This window comes from Rosa rugosa, chromosome 5 (genome assembly GCF_958449725.1).
Source record: "Rosa rugosa chromosome 5, drRosRugo1.1, whole genome shotgun sequence".
Taxonomy (NCBI): Eukaryota; Viridiplantae; Streptophyta; class Magnoliopsida; order Rosales; family Rosaceae; genus Rosa; species Rosa rugosa.
The window spans coordinates 23,257,462-23,263,461 of NC_084824.1; positions in this window are offsets into that span (position 1 = coordinate 23,257,462).

Here is a 6,000-nt window from a genome sequence, read left to right on the forward strand (position 1 = left end):
GGTGGAGGATGGATGATGATGCTCACGGCTTGGTTCTTCTCTTCCTTGGCCTTGCTTGAACTTCGTGGCTTGCCCTAGAGGATGTTGGAAAGGAAAATGGAAAGGAAATGGAGAGACAAAGAAGATGGAATGGATGAAGGAATGTGGTTAGAGTGAGAGGAGAAGGTGTTTATATAGGGAAGAAAAAGAAGAGTGAAATGATAAATGGAAGAAAAATAATGAAAGTGGTTTGTAAAATATGGAAAAGATGGAGTAATGATGAAATGAAAGCAAGGCATGAAGGTGCAGAAGTATGGAAGTGATGATGATCTATTGGAGCAGAAAAATATATCCAAGGAAAAAGAGAAAAGCATCTAGCTTTCTTCATGTGGGTAGGAAACTTGAACATGTGGTGTTGAGCTGTTTTTAGATCAGTTTCTGCCCCTTTATTCCTTCAATTATTTCTCCAACAGGACTTCAGATTTGGCTCGTGACTTCTTCATATGAAATGATCTACCATGAGTGTAGATCATTTTGGTAAAATTTCAGAATTTATTTCCATGCCTTTGGGCCAGAATCTCTGCTGGACTCCTTACGGGTCCAGTTTTCCAGTTTTGCTTCTGCAGGAAATTGGGCTGACTGTTTGAAGGCCTTCCACTCAAAACTAGCTCTGGCACTCTTCATAATAAATGATCCTTAGGATGTCTAGAATGGATCTGGAAAGTTTCAGCTCATTTAGAGTTCATTTGGTCAGGCGGCCGCTCCTTCTTCCTTGCTTGGCTTGGTTTCTCCTAGTCGGAGTAGGAAAATGTGTAAAATTGACATTTTAGTACATTTCCATTTTTCTCCACCATTTATAGGTAAGTGTGGACCTAATGCTCATTTCACCATCATTTACTCCAATGTACCTAAGAAAATAGAAATTGAGTTAAAAATCGATTCGTTAAGGAATTAACTAAGCAAAATGTGAGGAATTAACTATTAAAATACCACTTTAAAATGCTCCTATCAATCGCCCGCCACTTAATGCCCTTGCAAGGCGATCTCCTTACCGCTAGATTTGCGAGTTGTCACTTTGATGAGAAGTCTTCCCGTCGTTAGGGGGAGATAAGAACACGGATGTTCAGCAGGAACGACTGGAATTATCGTGGCCTGTCCAACTATGTCTCATCTCTATCCCTGTTAAAGTGACGAGATCACACATCTGCTGCAAATATGCCTGCAAGGAAGGACGTCCCTATGAGAGGACGTAGCGTCACCCTACATGGAGGTAGGCATGGCACCAACGCCAAAGAGAGTGGCACTCTGGCGTTATAGGCCATGGCCCCAGCTAGTATGCGTGGGAGGCCTGTGGGTTCGAAGGATGCTTTGGCACAACTCAATCCTTTAATCATCAAGACTCAAAATCCGTCTCATGAGTATCTTCCGGATTATGGTTATCGTTGGGGGATGCCTCAACATCAGAACCTATTCCTGAGAATATAGAGCTCTATGAAAATTACACTAGTGTACATGAGACGTGGGATAGAAACTCCATCATAATTGATGATGTAGTTGCGCATGAGTTTGTTGAGTCCGATGATATCGAACCACGCTCCGTTGATGAATGAATGTCAACGTAGAGAAATTTGGCCTAAATGGAAAGATGCGATCCAGGTTAAGTTGGATTCTCTAACGAAGAGGAAGGTTTTTGAGCCAGTGATGTCAACACCTCCTAACATAAAACTTATTGACTAATGGGTCTTCGTTAGAAAGCGTAATGAGGAAAAGAGATAGCAATCTCGCCTTATGGCGCAAGGCTTCTCACAAAGCTCCATGGAATCGACTACGATGAGACATATTCTCTCGTAATGGATGTCATTGCACTCCACTACCCTGTCAGTTTGGTAGTTTTCGAATAACTGAACATGCAGCTTACGAATGTGGTCACTATGTATCTCTATGGGGATCTAGATACGGAATATACATGAAGGTTCATGGTGAACTTCATTTACCCAAGTCAAATGGCTCTAGACCACGGAGCGCGTTTACAATAAGGTTGAAATGCTCACTAAAGTGACTCCTTGATTGAGAAGGGATATGCTTGCGGGTTTCCATAACAAGTTTCAGATTCTATTGCGGTTCATGTTAGACATGATCTTCATTGGAAGCCCTTAAAGAATTAAGGGAAACCACTGAACACTTAAAATCCGATTTTGAGACGAAGGATTTTGGGAGAACACGATTATGTCTCAGTTTGGAACTTGAGCATCGTGTTGATAGATGCTTAGGCATTTTGACAAGGTCAAGCCTTCAACCACCCCCATGATCGTCCGTAGTCTTGATCCTGAAAAGGATCCTCTCTTTCCGAAGGATGATGACGAAGATGTGCTAGTGGAAAAAGTGCCCTACTTAAGTACAATAGGCTCATTATTGTACATAGCTCAAAGTACAAGACCGGACATCTCATTTGCAGTGAACTTGTTAGCTAATGCATAGCTCTGCGCCAACGCGACGCCATTGAATTGGTGTAAAAGATATCTTTCGGTACTTGAGATGTAGGATTGATATTGGCTTGTTCTATCCCTACAGAGAGACAATGGATTCAGACCCATCACACACCAGGAATGTCGCCAACACTGGCCTGCGTCCTCTATCCCCATCCCAAAACAACATGTGTTTTGGAAGGTTTTGCTTATGGTGGGTATCTCTCTGACCCACACAAAGGTCATTCCCAAACTGGTTAAGTGTTCACCATGGGTAAAGACCGTGATATCTTGGAGGTTTACAGAACAGACCCTAGTCGCTATATCTTTGAACTATGCAGAGATTATTGCTCTTCCTGAAGTGGTTCGTGAATGTATATGGATTGGATCCATAGTTACGCATGTTCGAACAATTGTAGTTTGAAGTCTACCACAGATGAGCATACGAGCATTTAGGATAATGTTGCTTGTTTTGAACAAATGAAGCAAGGTTACACAAAAAACGACGACACCAAGGATAATCAGCAACAATAGACTCTCCTCAAGATCAAAGTGAACTAGGTTCGATCTGAGGACAGTATGACAGACTTACTCACTAAGTCATTGCCTAAATTTCACTTTCGAGAAACATGTTGGTAACATCGTTTACGGAAGTCATCCGAACTCCATGACCGTAGTCATCAGGGGGAGATGCAGACATCAGGGGGAGATGTCTACATGTATGGTCTCGAAACGTGAAGGGTGTGTTGTGCTCTTTTTCCCCTTCGACCGAAGTTATTTTTGTCCCACATGGTTTTTGTTACTCGATAAGATTTTTAATGAGGCAACGAGAGGAGCACCATGTTTGGGCGACACAAGGGGGAGTGTTCAACTAAATCCAAAATATGTGTCTGACCCAAACTCTAGGTTATTTGACCTAGTTGTTATAGGGTTTTGAATTAGAGATATTGTCGGAGATATTCATAGATATCCGATTAATTGTACGATTATCTTTTCCTTGTACAACTCTGATTCTATGTCTTGTAATCCTCTATATAAATAGGCCCCTATTATCAATGAAATCACGACTCAATTCTCTTCCAATTTCAATTTTCCTTAAACAGGTTTACTATTTTAAATTTTCCTTCTTCATTTTTTATTTTTAAAATTTAAAGTCAAATGAGCCAAGCTAAACCAATTCAAGCTCGAACTCGTCTTATCGAGCCGAGCCAAGCTCAGCTCGGGCTTAAGAAAAATATTCAAGCCGAGCCGAGCTTGAGCATAGAAAAGAAAATTCAAGCTTTAGCCCGGCTCGAGCTCGATAAAAAGCAAATGAGCCGAAGATGATCACATTGATATTCGCTCCAACTCGGCTCATTTGCACCCCTATTTGACTCTCATCATTCTTTCCTCACAGCATATCTATGCACGTAGGGATTGTAGGGTACGTCAAGAAGAGTCTTATCATTCTCCTGCATAAACAGAGAGTCATAAAGTGTAAGAGACCTATGAAAAATATATGAGAATTCGAGTATTGATACTACCTACGTATTCTCATTGCTTAACGTGAAAAGAGAGTACACAACAGTATAGACAATACCACGTACAATCGTCTCTCTCTCTCTCTCTCTCTCGTGCTAGCTAATTAACTAGGTTTAGCGCGACCTAGAATCTGGTTTCCTTCACGTACGTGAAAAATTATTCAGCTAAAAACAAAGCTCTAGTGCATGCATTATCCATATCTATAAGTCGATATATATATAGGACGTAGACAAAGGCATGTGGGGTTGCCTCAAGTTGAAGAAGCCCAGTTCCACAAACACCATGGCCAAATAGTAAATACAGACTAGTCCTTGTCGACATGACCGAACTAGTCGCTAGACTACTACTTGTCTGGTAGATGTCCGGCATTTCTAGTGGCCACACTGCCACAGGGATAGTGATCACGAAGAAAGGTATTATATTTTTGATTCACTGCCCCAAAGCTTTATTTTCAGTTACTGTTGAATTTACTGCTTGAATAGAAACAGTGGAAACCAACCTGATTGACTTCATTCACTCATGGTTTTCAGGTTTCCGGGGCATGGTGGAGCTTTGGTTTTAAGCAAGTAACTAAAGCAGACATGACTCCGAGTTAGGTACATGTCTTAAAAGAGTAACTAATGATGATGCTCATGAAACTTTGTTGAAGAAATAGAATTGTACTGTTTCATGGTGCATTATGTATCGTATCTTTTGGCATCGGGCTTGAGTTTTGCCGCACAGAATATAAACAGGATGATCTTTCGGAAAAAAGCGCAAGATACATACTTTTTTTTTTTATGACAAAAAAAAGTTACAAAAAAAAACCCACGCAAAACACCCCATTCCAGCTGATCCAATTGGAACGCTAGGGATACTGAAAGGGGTAAGCAAGAAAATCAGATCTTAGGGTAAGATACAAATATTGTTTGAATTGGTAATATAAGATATCAAACATTTTTGTCTCTATAATATTATTTAAATCAATAATAGCAGGTATTATCAATTTCAAAATTAAAACTTTGAGTTTTGGAATTGAGTAACTAATTAACAAGCAAAACATTCGTTCGGATGTGCTGCTTTTACCTACTAGTAGACGACTCAATTCTACATTTTATAAGAATTCTCAGTGTAAACACGTTGTGCGTACCACAATTGTGTGCCTTGGCGAGCATCGTGCTTTAGGCTGGGATGAATATAATTTTGATTGGTTTGCCGATTTCTTGCATATCCAGATTGCAAATTCTAATGGTTTAGTCTATAAATCTCAAGGTCGTGACAATTTTATTGTTGGTAATTATCTTGAGGAGGCTGAGGAAAATTTCAGAGCAGTATCTTATTGTACAAGAACAACTAGTTGGTGTGGTACACCCTCTTGTTTGTTCTATCTTAGCTCTAGGGTCAGGCTCGTTCTGGCTTCTGTATGCTCTTTATTGGGATGCCCTCATGAGCGATTTCAATGAACTTTACCTTTCAAAAAAAAAAAAAAAACAAGCAAAACTTTTGACATTGTATCATTTCTTCCAACTTTGAATTTTTTTGGTTTTTAATTATAATAATATTACAACAATTGTTCTTTTGGAATACAAACTAAAATAAAACCCATTTTTTTTTAAACGGAAATAAAAGCCATTAAATTAAAGAAGTGATGCTTTGATTATTGGTATGTAGCCTGGCTTCTCGGCTAAGATCGAGTTGGCTTAGAAAAGAAGAAATGCATTGAGCCGCTTAGAAGTGGAGTTTTAGGTACCTTGTTCTGTTGTTCATCATCACAGGCATAATTGTTTGTCTTTTTCATTGGAATATATTTAGATACTCTAGGTTGAGGCATTATTCTAACGATTTGTTTATAAACTAACAAATCCTTTGTGCATAATCATTCCTACTCTTCCTACTCTGGGGTTTATGCCATATGCATTGCTTTCAGCTCAATGATTAATCACATGGGATTCTTGTTTGGTTCTCCATATCATATCAAGTATGTTCAAGTATCTGATGTGGAAGGTGGAGGAATTCGTCCAAAATTCATTTCCTTCACATGGGCGTTCACATGCGC